Source organism: Mirounga leonina, unplaced genomic scaffold (genome assembly GCF_011800145.1).
Source record: "Mirounga leonina isolate KUSES-001 unplaced genomic scaffold, KU_Mleo_1.0 Mir_151, whole genome shotgun sequence".
Lineage (NCBI taxonomy): Eukaryota > Metazoa > Chordata > Mammalia > Carnivora > Phocidae > Mirounga > Mirounga leonina.
The window spans coordinates 8,586,969-8,614,757 of NW_023270377.1; the positions used below are offsets into that span (position 1 = coordinate 8,586,969).

Sequence of the window (27,789 nt, forward strand, 5' to 3'; positions counted from 1 at the left end):
TGAAGTCAGTTAGGGAAAAATTGTCTTGGCTTTTCTAGGTCTTTTGGTATTCCATATGTCTCTTAAAATCTATTTGTCAATTTCTACAAGAAAAGCCTTTTGGATTTTTATACAGTTTGCATTGAACCTTCAGATAAATTTGGTTACAAATGATATCTTAACAATATTGAGCTCCAATCTGTTAACATTGTATAGTTCTTCATTTATTTAGTTTTCCTTCTAGAAGTGTTTTCAGTAAAGAAGTCATACACATCTAGACTGGGGAATTTAAGAAACAAAACGACGAACATAGGGGAAGGGAAGGAAAAATAAACTAAGATTAAAACAGAGAGGGAGGCAAACCATAGGAGACTCTTAACTATAGGGAACAAACTGAGGGTTGCTGGAGGGAAGGTCGGTGGGGGGATGGGGTAATTGGGTGATGGACATTCAGGAGGGCACTTGATGTAATGAGCACTGGATGTTATATGCAACTGATGAATCACTAAATTCTACCCCTGATACTAATAATACACTATGTGTTAACTAAATTAAATTAAAAAAAAAAAGAAGTCATACACATCTTTCATTAAACTTATTCCTAACTAGAAATGGTGTTGCCTTTTAAGCTGGTATTGCTTTAAATGGTATTGTTTTTTAAATTGCTTGTTATAATTGGATGGGAATAAAACTGGTTTTTGAAAATATTAACCATGTATTTATAACCCTGCTAAATTCTTGTATTCCAGTAATGTATTTGTAGATTTTTTTTGGATTTTATAGAAAATAAATAATCATGTCACCAGCAAGTAAACTCCTTTACTTTTTTCCCCAACAATTATTTCTTTTTCTTTCTTATTGTACTGATTAAGAGTTTAGACACAATGTTGAAGAAAAGTAGTGAGAGTGGACATCCTTGTCTTGTTTCCAATCTTAGAAAAAAAGCACTTAGTATCACCATTAAGTATGATGTTTGCTGTATGCACTGTGTATGTGTGTGTGTGTATTTTTAATGAGACTGAAGAAGTTACTGTCTATTCCTAGTTTGCTGAGAGTTTTCTCATGGACAGATGTTGAATATTATCAAGTGCATCTGCTGAGATATTTATATGATTTTCCTTCTTTATTCTTTAATTTAGTGAATCACATCAGTTGATTTCCAGAGCCTTCTCTTAAGTAGGAACAGATAACCACAGGTCAGCAGAGTTTTGAAAAAATTCTCAAATATCAGAAAGAACAACATACAAAAAGAAAAAAAAGTTATCTTAGGAGAAACAGAGATATTGTAGGAAATGAGAAACTTTCAAAACCTCTAATATTTTTTAGAGATATTTGAGAATACACACTGTACCCCAGGATACAAAGAAAGAAAGTGATTATGGTCTTACGTAATTTTTATATTGATTTTTTGAAATTTACTAAAATTTACTAAAATGGTTGTAAAATAAAGTTGAAGAAGTTTCCCAGAAAAGTAAGAGATTAAAAGGGAAAAAAAAGTAGATTTGAAAGAAAATATAAGAGCATTAAGATAAATTTAGGTGGTCTAATAGCCACCTAATTGGAGTCAAGAAAGCTGTGCAAGGAAATTGCAGAGGAGGAATATGTTAAGAGAATTACTTAAAAAGATACCACGGAGTAGAAGGACATGAATTTTTTTTAAAGGGTACTTAGAAAGATGAATTCAAAAAGACATAAACCAAAGCACCTCGTTATGAAATGACAACACCTAAAAAACAAAGAGAAAAACTTAAAACTCCAGTAAGAATCAAGAAACTGGTCAACTATGGAGGAATGACAGCAAGAATAACTTGAGAGTGACATCTCATCAGTAACAGTGACTGTAAAGCCAGCTCTTCAATACTCAGTGCTAATCAAGACAACTTCAGATATGTAAGGCTCAGAAATTTTACTTTACAAATATCCATCTTGAGTGTTTTTCCTACAATTTTCTTTATTTCCTTTATGTATATAAAAAGTTTTAAAACTAAGTCACCTAGTATGGTTCTAGTTTATTTATCTAATAAATAGATGTCTGATACTGAGCAACACACACCCACTCTTAAAAACATTTAATAGGGAGGTGCCTGGGTGGCTCAGTCAGTTAAGTGTCTGACTCTTCATTTTGCCTCAGTTCATGATCTCAGGGCCATGAGACAGAGCCCTGCATTGGGCTCTGCGCTGGGTATGGAGCCTGCTTGAGATTGTCTTTCTCCTTCTCCCTCTGCTCTTCTCTCTGCCTCCCCACACTCACTCTCTCTCTTTAAAATAAATAAATCTTTAAAAAAATTCAATGTGTTGGATTCAGAAAAAGAGGCATGTAATCCAATATTGAGGAAGATGTGAAAATTAGAAACCAGTGGATCTAATCCCAGAAATATTAAAAAGAAACCCAAGATGGCAGTCAAGCAGCAGCTCAAGGACATTCTCTGATTGGAACAAATGATGATTACAAGGTACAGATGAGTGCAATGAATGACAGTAATATCATAAGGGATGGGAAGAAGGAATTGGGAATACTCTGTTACAAGGTATCTGTGCTACAGATGGAACGGTATAAAGTGTATACTGAAATCTCTAGGCAACCACTAAAAACATTTGAAAAGAACTACAACTGATATGTTAATAGAAGAGACAAGATGGGATCATATAAAATGCTAACTTAAAACCAGACAAGGCAGAAAAAGAGAAAGAAAAAGAAACAAAGCAAATGCAAGGAATAAGGAAGAATAACAAACATGGTAGATATTAATACAGTATATAAATAATTACATTCAGTGTGAATGGTCTAAATACTAATATTTTAATACTAAATATTAAAAGCAGAGATTGTCTGTGGGGGAACTAAGATGGCGGCACAGTAGGAGGACCCCAGGTTCATCTTGTCCCTCGAACACAACTAGATAATTATCAAATCATTCTGAATACCCAAGAAATCAACCTGAGGACTGACAGAACAAACTGCACAACTACAGGGAGAGTAGAGTCCACACTGAGGAAGGTAGGAAGTGTGGAGACATGGTTTAGGAGAGACACAGATACAGATCATGGGTGCTGTGGAGAGGAGGGAGCCCTGGTTGCGGAGAAAGTTGAGAGAGAGAGAGAACACAGGGATACACACAAGGAGAACACTTCCCCAAAGCCACTGGCTGGGAAAATGAGAAGGGTTGATTTCCATGAGTTCTTACAACCAGCGGGGCTTGAAGACTGGAGTTTTAAAGGCTGTTGGGCGTGGTGAGATAGAGCCCTGAGGGTGCTGCCTTGCTCCTGGAGGGAAGGCAGGGAAACAACCCTGGGACAGATGGTGCAACATGAGGGTCACCTGGGCAGGCAGTGGGGAGATTATTCACCCTTCTTGGAGCACGTCCCTGAGAGGTAGCATTCACAGAAGTGCCTCTCCAGGGACAAAGTTGCCAGTGAGCACCATTTCTGTCCCCCACCCCTCAGCCTAAGCACAGAGCCACCTGACTAGGGCAGCTCAGTCCCAACAAGGTCAGTCTAGCCTGCTTGCTCCAAGTCCCAATGCCTGCACTCTGGCATGACTGCCCTTTTCAGTTAGATCTCCCTCAGTCCCAGCACAGTGAGACCCTCCCTCAGAAGACCAGCATAGGCTCCCACCACAGCACATCCCTAAAGTTTTGAGTTTAAAAAATGTTATTTATTTATTTTTTTAGAGCAGAATAGACAGCAAGTGCAAGCAGGGGGAGGGGTAGAGGGAGAGGGAGAGGATCCCAAGCAAACTCCATGCCAAGCACAGAGCCTGACACAGGACTCAATCTCACGACCTCCAAATCATGACCTGAGCTGAAATCCAGAATCAGTCGCCTTACCAATGAGCCACCCAGGTGCCCCAAGTTTGGAGTTTTAAAAGTCAGCAGGTTTGGCTGGGATAGAGCTTGGAGGGCACTCTGCTGCTGCAGGAGAAAAGGCAGGCAAGCAACCCAGAGGCAGACAGCATGAAAACAGCTATCTGAAAAATGCCTGGGATGCACAGGGGGAGATTATTCACTCTTCTAGGAGTGCTTTCCTGAGAGCAGCAAGAATGGAGATCCCTCTCTGGGGACAAAGCAGCTGGCTGGTACCATTTCCCTCACCCACCCCTCAGCATAAACACAGAACCACCTGCAGTAAACAGCACAGCACTGACACTGGCTGCCTGACCTGCTTACACCAAGTCCCACATCCCTGTGCTCTGCCAATACTGCCCTTCTTGGTCAAGTTCGCCTCAGTCCCAGCACAATGAGCCTCTTCCCTAGGAGACCAGCAGAAACCCCTGCCCATACCATGTCTCCTTACCAGATTGTTCTGTTCTAGTGCAAGTAGCATCAGGTTTCATTTAACAAGCAGACCTGAGCACACCTAGTTAAAACTTACCACAATCTGACCAAGGACCAAACACTGCCCAGTGTAGACAAGGAGAGCCTCTGAAGATGACTAACCTGAAGGATAGAGCAGCCAAAACACAACAGCAGAGTGCACATAGCACACACCAGACACACTCCCTGAAACACCAGGTACTGGACACTGTATGACCTTTTCTTCATAAAGCCATTACTCTCAGGAGCAGGAAACATAATGGGTTTTTCTAACACAGAGAATAAGACAGAGACTTAGATAAAATGCCAAGATGGAGGAATTCATCCCAAATGAAACAATGACAGGTCACAGCCAGAGATCTAATTGAAACAGATATAAGTAATACACTTGAGGGAGAATTTAAAGAAATAACCATAAGGATACTCACTGGGCTTAAGAGAATGGAAGACTTCAGGGAGGCCCTTACTGCAGAGATGAAAGAGTTAAAAAACAATCAAGTCAGAAACTAAAAATATAACAACTGAGATTTGAAACAAACTGGATGCAATGACCATGATGGAAGAAGCAGAGGAACAAATAAGTGATATAGAAGATAAAATAATGGAAAATAATGAAGCTGAACAAAAGAGAGGAAGAATAATTACAGAAGACGAGAATAGACTTAGGGAACTCAGTGACTCCATAAAGCATGATAACATTCTTATCATAGGAGTCCCAGAAGAAGAGAGAGAGAAGGGTGCAGAAAATTTATTTGAGGAAATAATAGCTGAAAACTTCCCTAATCTGGGGAAGGAAACAAGACATCCAAATCCAAGAGGCACAGAGAACTCCCATCAAAATCAACAAAAGCAGGCCAACACCAAGACATATTGTAATTAAATTTGCAAAATATAGTAATAAAGAAAAAATCCTAAAAGCATCAAGACAAAAGAAATCCCTAACTTACAAGGGAAGACCCATAAGGTTAGCTGCAGATCTCTCAACAGAAATTTGGCAAGCCAGAAGAGAGTGGCATGATATATTCAATGTGCTGAATGGGGAAAATCTGCAGCCAAAGATAATCTATCCAGCAAGGCTATCATTCAGAATAGAAGGAGAGATAAAGAGTTTCTCAGCCAAAAACCCCAAAGGAGTTCATGACCACTAAACTGGCCCTGCAAGAAATGTTAAAGGGGACTCTGAGTAGAAAGGAAAGACCTAAAGTGAAAAGACAAAAATGGAACAGAAAATCTCCAAAAACAACAGAACAAATAATAAAATGGCACTAAATGCATATCTATCAATAATTACTCTGAATGTAAATGGACTAAACTCTCTAATCAAAAGACATAGGGTATCAGAATGGATTAGAAAAACAAGACCCATCTATATGCTGCCTACAAGGGATTAATGTTAGACCTAAAGTCACCTGCAGATTGAGAGTGAGGAGATGGAGAAACATTTCTCATGCAAATGGATGTCAAAAGAAAGCCAGAGTAGCAATACTTAATCAGACAAACTAGATTTTAAACCAAAGACTGTAACAAGAGGTGAAGGACACTATATCATAATAAAGGGGACCATCCAATAAGAAGATCTAACAATTGTAAATATTTATGCCACCAACATGGGAGCACCCAAATATATAAAACAATTAATAACAAACATAAAGGAACTCATTTATAATAATACAATAATAGTAGGGGACTTACTTGAACACCCCACTTACATCAATGGACAAATCATCTAAGCAGAAAATCAACAAGGAAAGAATGACTTTGAATGACCACTGGACCAGATGGACTTAACACATATATTCAGAACATTCCATCCTAAAGCAGAAGAAAACACATTCTTTTCAAATGCACATGGGACATTCTCCAGAATAGATCACAAACTAGCTCACAAATTAGGCCTCAACAAGTACAAGAAGATTGAGATAATACCGTGCATATTTTCTGACCACAATGCTATGAAACGAAGTCAACTACAAGAAAAAATTTGGAAAGACTACAAATACATGGAAGTTAAACAACATGCTACTAAACAATGAATGAGTCAACCAGGATATCAAAGAAGAAATTTAAAAATACATGGAAAAGACAAAGACAAAGGGGCTTCTGGGTGACTCAGGTTGGGTATCCAACTCTCAGGTCATGATCTGAGGGTCATGAGATTAGCCCCGAGTTGGGCTCTGTGCTAGGCATGGGGCCTGCATAAGATTCTCTCCCCTTCTCCCTCTGCCCCACCCCCCCCATGCTCATGGGCAGTCTCTCTCTCTCTCAAAAAAAAAAAAAATACATGGAAACAAATGAAAATGAAAGCACTACAGTCCAAAATCTTTGGATGCAGCCAAAGCAGTCATAAGAGCGAAGTATATAGCAATACAGGCCTGCCTCAAGAAGCAAGAAAAATCTCAAATAAACAACCTAACCTTAAACCTAAAGGAGCTTGAAAAAGAACAACAAACAAAGCCTATGACCAGCAGTAGAAGGGAAATAATAAAGATTAGAGCAGAAATAAATGATACAGAAGCTAAAAAAACAATAGAACAGATCAATGAAACCAGGAGCTGATTCTTTCAAAAAATTAATAAAATTAATAAAGTCTTAACCATACTTATCAAAAAGAAAATAGAAAGGACACAAATAAATAAAATCACAAAAAAGAGAGGCAAAATAACAACCAGCACCACAGAAATGTAAACAATTGTAAGAGAATATTATGAAAAACTATATACCAACAAATAGGGCAATTTGGAAGAAATTGGTAAATTCCTAGGAACATAAACTACCAAAACTGAAACAGGAAGAAATAGAAAACTTGAACAGATTGATTACTAACAAAGAAATTGAATCAGTAATAAAAAAATCTCCCAACCAACAAAAGTTCAGGGCCAGATGGCTTCACAGGTGAATTCTACTAAACATTTAGAGAAGAGTTAATACCTATTCTTCTCAAACTATTACAAAAAATAGAAATGGAAGGAAAACTTCCAAATTCATTCTATGAGACCAGCATCACCCTGACCCCAAATTCAAAGACTCCATTAAAAGAGAGAACTACAGGCCAATATCCCTGATGAACACGGATGCAAAAATTCTCAATAAAATACTAGCAAATCAAATCCAACAGTACATTAAAAGAATCATTCACCACAACCAAGTGAGATTTATTACTGGGCTGCAAGGGTGGTTCAATATTTGCAAATCAGTCAATGTGATACACCACATTAATAAAAGAAAGGGTAAAAAACATATGATCCTTTCAATAGATGCAGAAAAGGCATTTGACAAAGTACAACATCCATTCATAATAAAAACCCTCAGCAAAGTAGGGTTGGAAGGAACATACCTCGATATAATAAAGGCCATATACAAAAAACCTACAGCTAGTATCATCCTCAGTGGGGAAAAAGAGAGCTTTCCTTCTATAATCAGGAACAAGACAGGGATGTCTACTCTAACCACTGTTACTTAACATAGTACTGCAAGTCTTAGCCACAGCAATCAGACAACAAAAAGAAATAAAAGGCATCCAAATCAGCAAGGAAGAAGTTAAACTTTCACTATTTGCAGATGACATGATACTCTATATAGAAAACCCAAAAGACTCCACCAAAAATTTGCTAGAATTGATACACAAATTCTGTAAACTCACAGGATACAAAATCAACATACAGAAATCTGTTATATTTTTCTACACCAATAATGAAGCAGTGGAAAGAGAAATCAGAGAATCAGGCCCATTTACTATTGCACCAAAAACAATAAGATACCTACGGATAAACCTAACCAAAGAGGTAAAAGATCTGTACTCTGAAAACTATAAAACACTGATGAAAGAAATTGAAGAGGACACAAAGAAATGGAAAAACATTGCATGCTCACAGATTGGAAGAACAAATGTTAAAATAGTCTATATTACCCAAAGCAATCTATACATTTAGTGCAATCCCTATCAAAATACAAACAGCATTTTTCACAGAGCTAGAACAAACAATCCTAAAATTTGTATGGAACTACAAAAGACTCTGAATAGCCAAAGTAATGTTGAAAAAGAGGGTTCCCTGAAAACTGAGGCATCACAATTCCGGACTTCAAGTTGTATTACAAAGCTGTAGTGATCAAGACAGTATGGTACTGACACAAAAACAGACATATAGATCAATAGAACAGAATAGAAAACCCAGAAATGAACCCACAACTATATGGTCAATTAATCTTCGACAAGGCAGAAAAGAATATCCAATGGGAAAAAGAGTCCCTTCAACAAATGGTGGTGGGAAAACTGGATAGCAACATGCAAAAGAATGAAACTGGACCACTCACTTACACCATACACAAAAATAAATTCAAAATGGATTAAAAACCTAAATGTGAGACAGAAAACCATTAAAATCCTAGAGGAGAACACAGGCAGTAACCTGTTTGACATTAGCCATGACAACTTCTTACTAAATATGTCTCCTGAGGCAAGGGAAACAAAAGCAAAAATAAGCTATTTGGACTTCATCAAAATATATTTGCCAACGATGTATCTGATAAAGGGTTGGTATCCAAATCTATAGTGAACTTTTAAAATTCAACACCCCCCAAAAAAATAATCGTGTTAAAAAATGGGCAGAAGATATGAATAGACATTTTCCCAAGAAGGCCAACAGACACATGAAAAGATGTTCAACATCACTCATCATCAGGGAAATAAAAATCAAAACTACAGTGAGATATCACTTCACAGCAGTCAGAATGGCTAAAATTAACAACACAGAAAACAACAGGTGTTGGCCAGGATGTGGAGCAAGGGGAACCCTCTTGCACTATTGGTTGGAATGCAGACTCGTGCATCCACTCTGGAAAATAGTATGGGGGTTCCTCAAAAAGTTAAAAATAGAACTACCCTACAATCCGCAATTGCACTACTAAGTATTTAGCTAAAGAATACAAAAATACTATTTCAAAGGGATACATTCACCCTGATGTTTATAGCAGCATTATCAACAATAGTCAAATTATGGAAAGAACCCAAATGCCCATCAACTGATGAATGGATAAAGAAGATGTAATATATGCATATACACATACATGCAATGAAATATTACTCAGCCATTAAAAAAGAATGAAATCTTGTCATTTCAAACGATATGGATGGAGTATTATGCTAAGCAAAATAAGTCAGTCAGAGAAAAACAAATACCATATGATTTCACTCATATGTGGAATTTAAGAAAGAAAACAAATGAACATAGGGAGAGAAAAAAAGAGAGGAAAACCAAGAAACAGACTCTTAACTATAGAGAACAAACTGATGATTACCAGAGGGGAGGTGGGCAGAGGGATGGGTTAAATAGGTGATGCGTATTAAGGAGAGAACTTATTGTGATTGTATGTAAGTGATGAATCACTAAATTCTACACCTGAAACACGGTATGTTAACTATCTGGAATTTAAATAAAAACTTGGAAAAAGAAAAAAAAGCAGAGATTGACAAAGTAACTACAAAAACAAGACCCACCACATACTGTCACCAAGAAAAAACCCATAAATATAAAGACTCAGGTTAAGAATGGAGAAAGAGGTACCATGCTAACACTAACAAAACAAACAAACAAAAAAGATGGAGTAGCTACATTATTTCCACACAAAAAAACTTCAGAACAAGAAAAATTATCAAGGAGAAAGAGGGCATTTTGTATGATAAAGGGGTAATTTTTCCAAGAAGACATAACAATCCATAACATATATCTTCGTGAACACACAGCATCATATTATGTAAGGTAAAAGTTGATAAACAGTAATAGAAATAGATGAATCTGTTACTGCAGTTGGATACATGAAAAGCCCTTTTTTAGTAATTAATAGATCAAGCAGGTAGAGAAGCAATAAGAATGTAGTAGACCTGAACATCCCTATCAATCAACTTGATCTATTTGACATTTTTGAAATATTCCATCCAACAACAGCAGGATACACATATTCCTCAAGATTACATGGAATACCAACCCTCACTAAAGTAGACCACGCTATAGGCCATAAAACACATCTTAACAAATTTAAAAGACTAGAAATCATAAAAAGTATGTTCTCAGACAACACAGGAATTAAACTACAAATCAATAACAGAAAGAGGTAGAAAATGCCCAGTATTTGGAGATTTAAAAATACACTTCTAAATAATGCCTGGGTCAAAGAAGAGGTCTCAAGAAAAATTTAGAAATATTTTGAACTAAATAAAAATGAGCATACAACTTATCAAAATTTGTGGGATGCAGGGGCACCTGGGTGGCTCAGTCAGTTAAGCATCTGACTTGATTTCAGCTCCGGTCATGATCTCAGGGTTGTGGGATTGAGCCCTGCATCAAGACTCTGTGCTGGGTGTGGAGCCTGCTTAAGATTCTCTCTCTCTGTGCCCCTTCCCCGACCCCGCTTGCTTATGTGTGTGTGCCCACACTCTCTGTCTCTTTCTTTCTCCGAAAAGAAAAAAAAAGTGGGATGCAGAAAAAGCAGGAATCAGAGAGAAATGCATTCCATTAAATGCATACATTAGAAAAGAAGAAAGATCTAAAATCAGTAATCTATGTTTCTCCACTTAGGAAACTGGACAAGGAAGAACAATTTAAGCCTAAAGAAGTAGAAGTAAGAAAACAAAAATTAGAGCAGAAATCAATGAAATTGAAAATAGGAAATAAAAGAGAAAACTCCACAGAACCTAAAGCTGGTTCTTAGAAAAGATCTATAAAATTGATAACCTTCTACCCAGGCTAACCAAGAAAAAAAAGAGAGAGAAAAGACACAAATTACCAATATCAAAATGAAAGTAGAATCATACAACTGATTCCATTGATATTAAAAGGACAACAAAGGAATACTATAAATAAATGTATTTCCACAAATTTGATAAGTTAAATAAAATGAACAAAATCCTAGAAAACCACAAACCTGCAAAACTCACACAAAGAGAGACAGGTAATTTGAATAGGCCTATATCTACTTTTTAAAAAACTGAGTCAGTAATTAATAACTTCGAAAAAGGTAAGTACTAGGTTCAGGTGTTTTCACTGTGTAATCCTACAAAACATTAAGGAAGAAATGATGCCAATTTGCCACAGTCTTGTCCAGAAAATAGAGGGAACACTTCTTAATTCCTTCTATGAGCCCAGCATTATCATAATATCAAAAGCAGATAAAGACAAACTATAGACCAATATCTCTCAGAATATATATACAAAAGTCTTCAAGAAAATATTAGCAAATCTCATCCAACAATGTAAAAAAATTATACATCATGATCAAGTGGAATGTATTCTATATATGCAAGTCTTCATTCAATATTCAAAATCAATCAGTGTAATCTACCATGTCAGCAGGCTAAAGAAGAAAATCTGAATGATATCAATTGATGCAGAAAAGTCACTTGACAAAATCCAACACCCATTCATGTAAAAACTCTCAGCAAACTAAAAATAGAGAGGAACTTCTTCAACTTGAGGACGAACATTTTCAAAAAACCCTATAGCTAATGTTATACTGCAGAGAACTGTACAGTTTCCCCTAAGATCAGGAACATGGCAAAGATGTCCCTTTTACTACTCCTATTCAACATCTTACTAGAAGGCAGTTAGTGAAAAAAAAAAAATCAAAAAAAATTAACATTAGAATTTGGGAAGGAAGAAATAAAATTGTTTTTATTTGCAAATTAAATAATTGTCTATGTAGAAAATCTCAAATAATTACCAAAAAAAAAAAAAAAATCTCCTTGAATAGGTAACTATAGCAAGGTCATTGGACACAAGGTTAATATACAATGATCTATTGATTTTGTATATACCAGCATTGAAAAATTAGAATTTGAAATAAAATAAAACATTATCATTTACAATAGCACAAAAAATGTGAAATACTTAGGTATTAATCTAACAAAATATGTACAGGGTCTATATGCAGAAAATTATTCTAGAAATCACAGGTTTACTGAAATCAGACTCTATAAAACCCTATGAAATGCTATAAAATAGAATAAAAAGAAAACATAGCTTGCATTTTTTTGAAAGAAAAAACAAGGAAAACAATAGGAGAGGAGTTCTAAAAGTTAAAACAGAGGGGTGCGTGGGTGGCTCAGTTGTTGAGCGTCTGCCTTTGGCTCAGGTCATGATCCCAGGGTGCTGGGATCGAGCCCCACATTGGGCTCCCTGCTCTGCGGGAGGCCTTCTTCTCCCTCTCCCACTCCCCCTGCTTGTGTTCCCTCTCTCACTGTCTCTCTGTCAAATAAATAAATAAATAAATCTTTAAAAAAAAAGTTAAAAGAAAAAATACACATATGAAAATATATTATTTAAAATATTAAATGGAAATGCAAAAAAAGATAGATGATATTGAAAGGCACAGATGAAAAATGGAATCCAAGAAGAGACACAAAAAAGACAAAGTGACACAAAACCTGTTAAAATCAAAGATAGGCAAATTATGGTATTCAAATGTAAACAAAACAAAAAATAAGGGTATTCATAACCATATCAAAGCAAAAATCAAGAAACAGATAATGGAACAAATGTTTTATGGATGTTGAAAAACATTTCACCTCTAGTTTTTGACTCTTCACATATTCAAAAAATGATCAAAAAATACATGCTCTGGAGGCTCCTGGGTGGCTCAGTTGGCTAAGCATCCGACTCTTGATTTTGGCTCAGGTCATGATCTCAGGGTAGTGGGATTGAGCCTTGAGTAGGGCTCTGTGCTCACCGGGGAGTCTGCTTGAGATTCTCTCGCTCCTTCTCCCTCTGCCCCTCCCCCCAGCTCTTTCTCTCTCTCTCTCATAATAAATAAATAAAATATTTGAAAAGTATACAGGCTCTGGATAAATTAGCAAGAATAATTTATCCTTTAATCTTGTGACCTAAAAACAAGGAACACACCATTTTTTCCCAGTCTGTGAAATGTGTATCAATCTGTATTGATTGTGTATGTGTATGTGTACACAAATGTGTATGATTGTGGTCAATCATAATCTTGGCCACAAAAGAAGTCTCAATAAATTATAAGTAGATGCTGAACAGGCTGCAGGTTAAAGAAAATAAACCATCCACAGATTTTACAAAAGAAAACAACAAGTAATGTGTTGGATCAAAGATAATATAGATCTTGTGGTTAGAGACTATTTCAGAAATAGAGGAGGAGTAATATTCCATTGTAAATATTCACCACATCTTATTTATCCATTCATCTATCAATGGACACTTGGGCTGCTTCCATATCTTGACTATTATAAATAATGCTGCAATAAATGTAGGGGTGCATTTATCTTTTTGAATTAGTGTTTTTGTTTTCTTTGGGTAAATACTCAGTAGTGGAATTACTGGATCATGTGGTATTTCTATTTTTAATTTTTAAAAGAATGAGATCTTGTCATTCTTTTAAATGTTGGTTCTCTAGGTTCATTCATGTTGATGAGAGTATTATGCTAAGTGAAATAAGTCAGACAGAAAAATACAAGTACCAAATGATTTCACTTACATGTGGAATCTAAAAAACAAAGCGAAACAAAAAATCACTTTAAACTCAGAGAACAAATTGGTGGTTGCCAGGGGGAGGTAGATGATGGAATGGGTGAAATAGGTAAAGGGGATTAAGAGGTACAAACTTCCAGTTATAAAATAAATAAGTCACGGAGAGGAAAAGTACAGCAAAGGGAATACAGTCAGTAATATTGTAATAATGTTATATGGTAACACATGACGACTACACTTATCGTGATGAACACTGAATAATGTATAGAATTGTTGAACCAATACACCATATGCCTGAAACTAATATAAAATTGTATGTTAATTATACTTCAATTAATAAAAAGATCAATAATAAAAAATTTTAGCCTAAAAATCATGAAACCATCATACTAAGGAAAAAAAAGAGGAAGAAAAGTTAAATAATAAATGAGTAAAGATGGTTCAACATTAGGAAATCTCTTTAGATAATTTAGTACATCAACAAACAAAAGGAGGAAAAAAGCATATAAATATATCCCTAAATTATTTTAAAAGGGAATTAGTAAGACCCCCCAAACCTGAAAACAACTTGATTGTCCATTCAGCTGAATGGTTGCAGAGATTATAGCAAATCCATACTGTTGGAATAGTATGTAGTTATTTATTTCTAGTAATTGGGTGGAAGGGCGTAGTTTTATTGATAAATAAAAACATCAAGTTCAGATTAATATATTATGATTCCATTTTTATACAAATTAAAGTAATAAAAATCTTGCATTTGTGTGTAAAGTTTGGGAAAGGAAATACCCCAGGCTGTTAACATTGGCTTAGTGAAGAGCATCAGGGTTCCACCCAGGTCCTTTCACATCCTTCTTTACTGTTTTTTTGGTAACATCAGAGGAAATATGAATAATAGAGCAAACAAAGCAAGACCTTATAAAGAGTAAGTATATTTCATACTCCCACAGCTTATGAGATAATATTGTGTCTATAAAACAACCAGGAAATTTGGAAATTTAAAAGTTGAGTTTTCAAATTAAAAAATAAAGGTAGGCAAAAGAATTAAATATTTAGGAATAAATTTAACAAAAAGCAAGTCTTATATGCTGAAAACTACAGAGCATTGCTAAAAGAAATTAAAGATCAGGGGCGCCTGGGTGGCTCCATTGGTTAAGTGTGCCTTCAACTCAGGTCATGGTCCCAGGGTCCTGGGATTGAACCCTATGTCAGGCTCCCTGCTCATCAGGGAGTCTGCTTCTTCCTCTCCTTGTGCCCCTCCCCCCCTTGTGTGAGCTCTCTCTCTCTCTCTCTCAAATAAATAAAGTGTTCTAAAAAATTAAAGATCAAAATAAATAGAAACATTCCATGTTCATGGATTGGAAAACTCAATATTTTTAAGATAGTAATTCTCCCCTAATTGATCTACAGATTCAGTGAAATTCCTATCAAAATCCCAGCAAGATTTTTTCCAGAAACTGAGAAGTTGATCCAAAAATTTATGTGAAAATACAAAGGATACAGAATAGCTAAAATAGTCTTGAGGAACAGAGTTGAAGGATTTATACTTCCTGAATTCGAAGCTTATTATAAAGCCACATTAATCAAGACAGTTACAGCACTAGCATAAAAATAGATACATCTATCAATGGACTAGAATTGAGAGTGAAAAATAAACCCTTATAATTGATTTTCAAAGTACCAAGGCAATTCAATGAGAAAAGTCTTTTCGACAAATGGTGCTAGGATACTTAAATATCCACATACAGAAAGATTAATTTATACCCTCACCTCACACCTAGACAAAAATCAACTCAAAAGGGATCATAGATCTAAATATAAGAGCCAAATTCAGAGGCATGCATCTTATGCAGTCACACAAGGCCCTGTACTTGGTTTAATGCCTTGCTTTCACTGTTATGAAATTCATAATGATTTTTGAACAAGGGTCCCTCCACTTTCATTTTTCACTGGGTCCCACAGATTATGTAGTATCCTGTGTACAAGAGATAATGATAAAGCTTTTCAAAGAATAGATAGAAAATATTTGTGATTTTGGGTTAGACTAAAAGGTAGCTACAATATCAAAAAACATGATCCAGGGGAGCCTGGGTGGCTCAGTGGGTTAAGCATCTGCTTTCAGCTCAGGTCATGATCCCAGGGTCCTGGGATCGAGCCCTTAGTTGGGCTCTCTGATCAGTGGGGAGTCTGCTTCTCCCTCTCCTTCTGTGATCTCTCTCACTCTTACTCTCACTCAAATAAATAAACAAATAAAATCTTTTAAAAAAAACCCAAAAGCACTATCCATAAAAGAATAAATTGATAAATTGGAATTCAAATAACTTAAGTCATTTGTGCTTCAAAAGACACCATTAAGAAAATAAAAGACTAGTCTCAGAGTGGGAGAAAATATTAGCCAATCATATTTCTAATGAATGACTCGTACACAGATATATTAAGAATTCCTACAACTCAATAGACAACCCAATTAAATGATTGGCTAACGATTTGAATAGCTATTTCTTCAAAAAGATATGTGGAAGGTAACAAACACATAACAAGATGTCCAACATCATTTGTAACTAGGAAAAAGCAAATTAAAACCAAAATGAGATACCAATGTATACTTACTGGATTGGCTATAATCAAAGACATAGTTAGCAAGATTGTGGAAAAACTGGAACGCTTATACACTGCTCGTGGGAATCTTTGGAAACACTGTAAGATAGGTTTTTAAAAAGTTAAGCATAACATTACCATATGACCCAAAAATTCCACTCCTAAGTATCAACCTAGAAATGAAAACCTGTTCATACAAATATGCAAATATTCATGGAAGCATTTTCCATAATAGCCAAGAAGTAGAAAAAATCCAATGTCCATTAACAGGTAAATGGATAAATAAAATGTGGTAGGTCCATCCAATGGAGTATTACTCAGCAATAACAAGGAACAAAACATGAACACACGCTACAACATGAATGAACCTCAAGAATGTTATGCTCAGTGAAAGAAGTCAGATGTGCAAGACCACATATGATATGGTTCCATCTATACGAAATGTCCAGAAAAAATGAATCTACAGAGACAGAAAGTAGATTAGTAGTTACCTGGGGCTAGGGGATAGGAATAGGGACTGACTATAAACAACCATGAGCAAACTCTGTGAGGTAATGAAATGTTCTAAACTTGGATTGTGGTGATAGTTGCCGAACTCTATAAATTTGCTAAAAATCATTGAATTGTACACTTAAAACAGGTGAATTTTATAGTATGTAAATTATACCTCATTAAACCTTTTAAAAAATAAAAGTAGGCATGTTAACAGTTGAACGGACTCAGTCAAAAAGTTAATTAGTTACTTTTTTTTTCTGGAATGTAAGAAAAAAGATGTGGAAACTGAAAAAAATAAGATATATTGTGTAATCTGATGTTTTGACTTTCTGCCAAAGGGAATTTTAGAAGGAGAGGAAAAAGAATGAGAACAAAAAAAAAATCAAATAAAAAGAGGAAAAACGATTTTCAGAATGCAAGCTAGAACTTTTTAAAAAAGTTTTTGTTTAAATTCCAGTTAGTTAACATACATTAGTTTCAGGTGTAGAATTTGGTGATTCAGCACTTTCATACAATGCCCAGTGCTCATCACAACAAATGCCCTCCTTAATCCCCTTCACCTAGTTAATTCATCCTCCCCCACTGTCCCTCACTTAACCACCAGTTTATTCTTTATAGTTAAGAGTCTGTTTCTTGGTTTTCCTCTCCTTTTATCCCCCCCACCATGTTCATTTGTTTTGTTTCTTAAATTCCACATATGAGTGAAATCATATGATTTGTCTTTCTCTGTGCATTATCAACAACAGCCAGATTATGGGAAGAGCCCAAACGTCCATCTTCTGATGAATGGATAAAGAGGGTGTGACATATATAATGAAATATTACTCAGCCATAAAAAAAACAATAAAATCTTGCCATTTGCTACAACATGAATGGAGATAGAGAATATTATGCCAAATGAAATAAGTCAGTCAGAGAAAGCTAGAACTTTAATATTAAAAAGGCTCTTCAAGGGCAGAAAATGAATATTTAAAACCCATACCTAGATGTATTATGGTGAAATCTAGAACATCAAGGATAACAAATCATAATGGTTCCAGAAAGAAAAGCAACTTACCCACAAGGAGTGAAAATCTGATGGAAGTTGGAATTTTCATATGCAACACTGAATGCAGGAAAACAATGAAGAAAAATGTCCAAAATTTTAAGTGAAAAACCATTTTAAACCTTAATTCTAAATATGTCCAAATGTTCATTTATGTATAAAAGTACAATGAAGACATTTTCAGACTCAAAAAGTTCATGGAGGGCATAGGAAGAGAGATGAGAAAAAGAAAATCAAGTTCCAGTTTTTAGCTTAGGAAAAGATATCAAATAACTCCAGACATTGAGAGTATAATATAAGACTAAGTATGTTTATTAACAATTGAATTTCAACTAAAAAAAAAAGGCAGTACTTCCAATGTATTGGAGGAAAAAATATGGAACAAAGGAAATGCAATCAATCCAAAAACAGGTAAGAAAGAGGGTGAGAGAATAAGAAGAAATTCTTGTAAATATTGAGTAATAACTAAGACAGTAAGAATAAATATAAACATAGTAGTGATTGAAATAAACATTAATGGAATAAACTGACATAAAATATAAGAATATGTATATTGGATAGGAAATAAAATTCAGCTATATGTATTTTTTATTGATGTAAAATTGGTATATGATATTTCATAATTTAAGGTATACAACACAATAATTTGATATTTATATACACGACAAACTCACCACAATAAGTTTAGTTACTATTCATCACCATACAATTGTCCCAATCATCCATTTTGCCTACCCTCAACCCCCTCTAATAATCACAAATCTTCTCTCTGTATTTATGAGGGGTTTTTTTTGTTTCTTTGTTTTGTTTTGTAGATTCCACATATAAGTGAAATCATATGGTATTTGGTTTTTTCTGTCTGACTTATTTCACTTAGCATAATACTCTTGAGGTCCATCCACATTGTCACAAATGGCAAGATTTCCTTCTTTTTCATGGCTGAGTAGTATTATATTATATATTATATACTATACATGTCAAATTTATTATATTATATAATATATATCATATGTCATATGTTCTTTATCTATTAATCTATCAATAGACACTTAGGTTGTTTCCCTATCTTGGCTTTTGTAAATAATACTGCAAGGAACATAGGAGTGAATATATCTTTTCTTTTTTCTTTCTTTTTTTAAAAAGATTTTATTTATTTATTTGACAGAGAGAGAGAGGGCACACGCAGGGGGAGCAGCAGCAGAAGGAGAGGGAGAAGCAGGCCTCCTGCTGAGTTGAGAGCCCAACATGGGGCTCGATCCCAGGACCTTGGGATTATGACCTGAGCTGAAGGCAACTGCTTAACTGATTGAGCCACCCAGGCACCCCAATATATCTTTTCAAATTAGCATGTTTGTTTTCTTCAGATAAATACTCAGAAGTAGAATTGCTGGATCATATATATGGTAGCTCTATTTTTAATTTTTTGAGGAACCTCCATACTGTTTTAAATAGTGGCTGCACCAATTTACATTCCTATTAATAGTGCACAAGTGTTCCCTTTTCTGCACATCCTCACCAACACTTGCAATTTCTTGTCTTTTTGGTATTAGTCATTCTGACAGGTGTGAGGTGATATTTCTTTGAGGTTTGGATTTGCATTTCCCTGATAATTAGTGATGTTGAGCATCTTTTCATGAGTTTGTTGGCCATCTGTATGTCATTTTTGGGAAAAATGTCTATTTAGAGCCTCTGCCAATTTTTAAATCATATTGGTTTTTTGCTATTGAGTAGAGTTCTTTATGTATTTTAGATATTAACCCCTTATCGAATATATGATTTGCAAATATTTTCTCCCATTCAGCAGGCTGCCTTCTCATTTTGTTGATTGATGGTTTCCTTTGCTGTGCAGAAGCTTTTTTTTTTTTTTTTAAAGATTTATTTATTTGACAGAGAGAGACACAGCGAGAGAGGGAACACAAGCAGGGGGAGTGGGAGAGGGAGAAGCAGGCTTCCTGCCGAGCAGGAAGCCCGATGCGGGGCTCGATCCCAGGACCCTGAGATCATGACCTGAGCCGAAGGCAGATGCTTAACGGCTGAGCCACCCAGGCGCCCCTGCTGTGAAGAAGCTTTTTAATTTGATGTATACCATCTGTTTATTTTTGCTTTTGTTGCCTTGGCTTTTGGATCAAATACAAAAATTCAACACCAAGACCAGTATCAAGGAGGTTACCACTTATGTTTTCTTCTAGGAATTTTATGGTTTCAGGTCTTACATTCAAGACTTTAATCCACCTGGGTTAATTTTTATATACATTATATTCTATTTATAAGGGGCATATAAAAAATTAAACAGCTCAAGAAGACTGAAAATAAAGGGATTGGAAAAGACACACTAAACAAATGCAAAGAATGCTTTGTAGCAAACCTAAAATTAGAAGCAAATAGATGTTGAAAAGCATTACAAAGAACGTAGGTCATTTCATACTGATAAAATATATACTTCACCAGACCGTATGGTAGACCTCATGATCTGTAAGAAAATATCTTTAAAATCCTGAGGGGACACATTTTACATCTATGTAGTGGCAGAGCTAGGGTTCAGAGCACCCTTCCCCAAACTTCCTACCTATCCCCTGAGCTCCAACCTTCCCTCCTGGCCAGCATTAAATAGCACACTATTTAATCACTACATTATATTACTCTTTAAACATGGAGAAGCTGCAAAATCACCCTGCCCTCTCCCCCCACTACAATATCAGTTTCAAATAGTTTTAAAGACAATTTCCAGCAAACCTTCAAAGAACAGAAAATATCCATATTAAATAAACCATTCCAATACATTTTTAAAATTTTCAAATCACCCCAAATCATTTTAAGACTACTATATTTCTGCTATAAATACCAGATAAATGAAAGTCCTCAATAATTAGCAAACCTAATTCAACATACATTAAAAGGATCATATACCATGATCAAGTGGGATTTATTACAACGACACAAAAGTGGTTCAATATGAGCAAATCAATCAACATGAAACACACATTAATAAAATGAAGGATACAAGTCTTACGATCATCTCAACAGATGCAGAAAAAGTATTAGATAAAACTCAACATCCATTTATGATGAAAACTCTCAACAAAGTAGGGTTAGAGGGAACATACCTGAACATAATAAAGGGCATAAATTACATACCCACAACTAACATCATGCTCAATAGTAAAAAGCTAAAAGCTTTTTCCTCTAAGATCATGAATAAGGTAAGGATGTCCCCTCTCTTGCCACTCGTGTTCAACGTAGTACTGGAAGTCCTAAACTATAGCAGTCAGACAAGAAAAAGAAATAAAAAGCATCTGAATTGGTAAAGAAGTAAAACTGTCACTGTTGGCAGATGACATGATAGTATATATAGAAAACCCTAGAGACTCCACCAAAAAAACTATTAGATCTAATAAATAAATTTGGTAAAGTTGCAGGATACAAAATTAATATACAGAAATCTGTTGTATTTTCTATACACTAATAATAAATTAACAGAAAGAGAAATTAAGAAAACAACCCTGTTTACAATTGCACCAAAAATAATGAAATACCTAGGAATAAATTTAACCAAGGAGGTGAAAGACTTGTACTCTGAAAACTATAAGACACTGATGAAAGAAATTAAAGATGACACAAATAAGTGGACAGATACACTGTGGTCATGGATCAAAAAAATTAATGTTAAAATTTCCATACTACCCAAAGCAATATACAGATTCAATATAATTCCTATCAAAATACCAACAACATTCTTCACAGAACTAAAACAAATAACCCGAAAATGTGTATGGAACCACAAAAGACCCCAAGTAGCCAGAGCAATCTTGAGAAAGAATAACAAAGCTGGAGGCATCACAATCCCAGATTTCATGATATACTACAAAGCTATGATAATCAAAACAGTATGGTACTGGCTACAAAAATAGAAAGATCAATGGAACAGAATAGAGAGCCTGAAAATAAACCCACACTTATACAGCCAAGTAATCTATGACAAAGGAGGCAAGAATAGACAATGGGGAAAGGACAGTATCTTCAATAAATGGTGCTAGGAAAACCGGACAGCTACATGCAAAAGAATGAAACTGGACACTATCTTACACCATACACAAAAATAAACTCAAAATGGATTGAAGTCCTAAATGTAAGACATAAAACATAAGACTCCTAAAAAAAATAGGTAGTAAACTCTTGGACATTGGCTTAACAATATTTTTTTTAAGCACACTCTATGACCAACATGGGGCTTGAACTCATGACCCTGAGATCAAGAGTCACATAATCTACCGACTGAGACAGCCAGGTGCCACAAATGGTCTTAAGGATATTTTTTTGGATCTGTCTCTTTAGGAAAGGTCAACAAAAGCAAAACTAAACAATTGGGAACTACCTCAAACTAAAAACTTTTGTACAGTGAAAGAAACCATCTACAAAAGGCAACCTAGTGAAGGGGAGAAGATATTTGCAAATGATATATTCCATAAGCGATTAGTATCTAAAACATAAAGAATCCCTACAACTCAACACCAGAAAAAAACAAGCAATCCAATTAAAAAATGAACAGAGGACCTGAATAGATATTTTCCCAAAGAAGACAGACAGATGGCCAACAGACATAGGAGAAGATGCTCAACATCACTAATCTTCAGGTAAGTGCAAATCCAAACCATGAAATGTCACCTCACACCTGTCAGAATGGCTAGAATCAAAAAGACAAGAAATAACAAGTGTTGGTGAGGATGTGGAGAAAAAGGAACACTTATTCTCTGTTGGTGGGAATATAAATTAGTACAGCCACTATGAAAAAGAGTATGGAGTTTCCTCAAAAGATTAAAAATAGAAATACCATGTGACCTAGCAATTCTACTTCTGGGTATTTATCTGAAGAAAATGAAAATACTAATTCAAAAAGATATGTGCACCTTATGTTCATTGCAGCATTGTTTACAATAGCCAAGATACGAAAACAACGTAAGTTTCCATCAAGAGAGGAATGCCCCCCCCCCCAAAAAGAGAGGAATGGATAAGGAAGATTTGGTATATATATATATGTTATATAATGGAATATTATTCAGCTATAAAAAAAGAAGGAAATTTTGTCATTTTTCAATGACATGGATGGACCTAGAGAGTATTATGTTAAGTAAAATAAGTCAGAGAAAGACAAATACCATGATTTCACTTACATGTGGAATCTAAAAAATAAACAAATGAATAAACACAACAAAACAGAAACAGACTCATAAATACATGGAACAAACCGATGATTGCCCAAGAGGAGGTAGGTGGGAGAATGGGTAAAAACGGTGAAAGGGATTAAGAGGTACAAACATCCAGTTATAAAATGAGTAAGTCAAGGGAATGTAAAGTACAGCACAGAGAATATAGTCAATAATATTTTAAGAATTTTTTTTTAAGATTTTATTTATTTATTTGACAGAGACAGAGATAGCGAGAGCAGGAACACAAGCCCCAGGAGTGGGAGAGGAGGGAACCTGATGTGGGACTCGATCCCAGGACCCTGGGATCATGACCTGAGCCGAAGGCAGACACTTAACGACTGAGCCACCCAGGCGCCCTATTTTAAGAATTTTGTATGGTGACAGATGGTAACTAAACTTACTGTGGTGATCGTTTCATAACATATATACATGTCAAATCACTATGTTGTACACCTGAAACTAATATAATATTATATACCAACTATACTTCAATTAAAACAAAAACCAAAAAAACAGAACCCAATAAACAAAAAAACAAAAGACATCAACTCGCAAATTCAAGAGTCTAGAAACCCCAAAAGGATAAACACAAAACAAAAACAAAAAATTTAAAAATTTTAAGAAACAAACAAATCTAGACTTATTACAGTATAAATGCTAAGAGAAAAATCTTAAAAGCATTCAGAGAAAAAAATTCATGAACCACGACCAAACCTCAAGCAATAAACTTTGAAAACTGACAGCTAATCAACTAGTCAATCCATGACTATAAATTCCTGGTGTGGTGGGGCAGGATTCAAAAACCCCAATCTCTCCCAACTCTCATAAGCAAGACAGCTTTAAAAAGCATTTAAAAATGTTACTGAAGAGATGAAACCAGGCAAAGGTAAAGGTGAAAGGAGAAACCAGAGAGACAAGCAAACACAGAACCACTTTTGACTTGAGGCATTTGTTGATCCTAGGGAATCAGAACATCGGGTTTGACAACTTCAAAGGGTGAGGGGGACAGAAATGAAGTCTGGAGTCCACACGAGGTGGAGGGTCCAGCCGGAGTCCCAGCCACCCCCAGACATCTTCCCAGTGAGAATGGAGTGGAGGGGGCAGCTCTGGTCTTGGAACCACCTGGCTTCCCCCGAGGTACTCTCAGACCCTGACTTGTGTTAAAGCGTTCCCGGAGGTACCTGGATGCAGCAAACCAAAACTCTTTCCAGAGTCGTACCTTCATTGCAGTCCTCGATTTTACCTAAAAGTAATTTTCCCAATACAATGCTAGTACACAAAGATACCAAGCAAAACAATCTTTGTGAACAGAAGAGAATGTTTCCCTTTTCTTTTTGGAAAGGGGAAAATGGTAAATTTATAGTGGAGGAGCCTGGCAAACACCACCTTCATGAAATGATCAAGGTCAACTTCCCTGGTGATAAGTCAGGTTGGCATATATCCCCTGATGTGATGTGAGGAGGAGATTGGCTTAACAATATTTTTTATTGTTAAATTAAAAAGCTAGATACACCCTCTGTGCACTTCACCTCCTTGGTACGCTCTCGTAAAACCTGTAAGCCCAGGCTAATCATGAGAAAACCATCAAGATGAATGCAAGTTAAAAAGCAGTCTACAAAATGCCTGACCACTACTTTTCAAACTGTCAAGGTCATGAAAGACAAGGAGAGACTGAGAAACTGTCACACATCAGAAGTGAATAAGTGACAGGATGGCTAGATGCAAAGTGGAGTCCTGGATTGGATTGTGGAACAGTATATTAATGTGTATTAATGGAAAATGTGTATTAATGGAAAAACTGATGAAATTGAAAAAAAAGTCCAGGGTTTAATGCACAGTGATGTTACCAATATTGGTTTTTCAGTTTTGAAGAATGTACCACAGTCATGTCAGAGGGATAATGTCACAGGAAATGAATCTGTACTGTCTCTGCAATTTCTTTGTAAATATAAAATTATTCCAAAATTAAAAGTTTGTTTAAAAAATGTGTGAGTGAGAACAGGCAGAAATAACAGAAAACAGGGCCACAAACACCTCCCATGTTGAAAGTATCAGATGCCAATATAAAACTTCTTTAATCTGTTAAGTCTTTTATAAAGCCTTTTCATAAAAGAAATCTAGGGCAAACATCACCCATAATTGTGCAGTGATAAAAACTTTCCCTTTGGGGTTAGGATCAAGACAGAATCATTACTATCAGTACTCATGTTCACCATATGCAAAGTCCTTGCCCACGCAGTAAGGCAAGAAAAAGGAATAATAAGTAGAAGGATTAGATCAGAAGAAATAAAACTGACATTATGTATCCATGTAAATCCACATATATACATATATATCTCCATAGAAGTCCTTAGAATTCAAGAGTTTGGCAACGTTTCCCTTTATTTTTTATCTTAGTAACAAGCAGCTAGAAAATCGATTTTAAATTATGTAGATTTGATAGCATAAAGATATCAAGTATCTATGAATAAATCTAGCAGAAGAAGTGTAAGACCTCTAGGTAGAGAAATATAAATTTTACTAGAAAATATTTTTTAATTATTAATATACCATAGTAATGAGATAGAAGACACAATGTTATAAAGATATCAATTCTCTTCAAATTGATTTATAGATTCAATGCCATCCTAAACAAATTCGTGGCAGGATGTTGACAAGCCAGTTTGGAGATGCAAAGGGCCAAGCCACTTTGGGAGGAGAGAAGAAAAGATTTACTTCAACAGATATCAAAAGTTCATCTGAAGCCGTGGTCCCTGTCACAGCATGATGTGCGGGGCTTAAGGAGGGGCTCGCACAGCCAACAGTGGAGGAGAGAGCTCGAGAAACAGGTCCTGCATACATGACCACTGGGTTAGCACAGATCAGGGGGAAAGGGATGGTTTAACTAATTAAAGTTTCCTCAGGAAAAATGGGTAAGAATAAACCTAGAGCCCTCAAACTGTAGATCAGATGGGAAGAAATTCAGTCTCCAATAAGACTGGACATTTCGGGGAAAGAAATCATTCGCCCAGAGTAAGCCTGTGTAGAGTGGAGGTTGGGGGTCCATCACGAGTGAAACGGAATATAAAACCACCATGGGCACGTGAAAAAGCCAGTAAAGCAGCACAGAAACCAAACTGCAGACAGAATCAACCTGGAAGAATAACCCGGAGGATGCAGAAAACCTCCCCAAAGCACGTACAATCACACAAAAACCTCAATAAATACAGCAAGAGCCTGAAGATGGGATGGTAAACACACACACACACACACAAACAATGTGGCTTACAGTGGAGCTGTAGAAACAAATTAAGATCCCCCCAAATAAACACAATCAACTTAAAAAAAATAGAAATAACAAGAAATGCAAGAATTACTAAAAATTAAATAATTGTCATGGAAGAAAAGTATGAGACAATCATTCTGAGCAGAAAGTAAAAAAGCAAAAGAGAGGAATATTCAGGGAGCAGATAAAAGCTGTGAAGGCTAACGTTGCTTCAAAGGAAGCACAACTTTGCCCCACAACTGAGAGAGAAAACATTTTTTGAGATGTAAGAGAAGGAAATTGGCTTGCTGTGAAGGTAGACTTGAATCTGCCATCTTAAGAGCTCAAGAGCTGTGGCTGAACATCGTGTATGGAATTCACCAGTAAATTTTCCACGTCACATTAATTATTTATAACAACAGAGGGTGCATCTAGCTTATAAAATCAATACTATAATAAGCCTACACTGTAAATTTTAAGCCTTAATAAGATCAAGTCACCATAAACAAATTTCAGAGACAAGGAGAGTATAACTTTCAGAATATTTAGCAAATTCTCCCCTCTCATTAAAGAAACGACAATCATGTCAACTGAGTAACACTGGCAATAAATAAACCAGCAATTCATAGAAGAGGCAAATGGCCAATAAATACTGTCCAACCTCCCATGGAATCAGGAAAATGCACATTAAAACAAGATGCAACTCTTTATCCACCACCTTTGCAAAGTTTGGGTGTGGGGAGATGGTTTATCTCATTTGATATTGTTAAGAGAATATATTGGTTCAGCTACTTTGACAAGCTGGCAGGATGTATAAACAAGTAAATATTAGTAACCGCTGCCTCCATGATTCCACTTTTTTGGTTGTTGACATGAGACAAATACTTTTAAATGTGCAAAAGTATAAGGAAATAGATGATTCTTATCATAGCTTGTTGGTAAAGCGAACAACTGAATATAACCTAAATGTCCATCAATGGGGGCTGGAGGGATGGTTTAAAAATTACGGTATATCGATTCTATGGAATAGCATGTAGCTCTTAAAAAGAATGAAGTAGATCTATATTAAGGTGATCTCTAGGATTTTCACTATCAAAATAAGAGAAAATGAAAAATGCAGAACAGCATGTACAATATAATCCCATTTATTAAAAAAACAAGGCACAAAGTGCATGTTTAGGTAACGAACCCATACATAGAAATGCATAGAATAAGATCTGAAAGGCTAAGCTGGAAATTCTTAATAGGACCCTGACTGGAAGCTGCTGTGGGATAGGTGATAAACAGGGCTCTTTCCCTTGACATACTTCCATTTTGTTTAAAAATTTATGAACAAGAATGTATAATGCATTTCTTTTGTATTAAACAATAAATTGATTAAAATATTAAGTAATATTATTTCTGACCTATTAGTAGAGAAAAAGATAGGATT

The 27,789-nt window shown here is 35.6% G+C and overlaps 1 protein-coding gene across 1 annotated transcript in view; it reads right to left on the reverse strand.

Moving 5' to 3' along the window:
- LOC118012628 (nuclear body protein SP140-like protein) overlaps positions 1 to 27,789 on the reverse strand; it is a 96,491-nt gene that overhangs the window by 67,927 nt on the left and 775 nt on the right. The window lies entirely within an intron of this gene.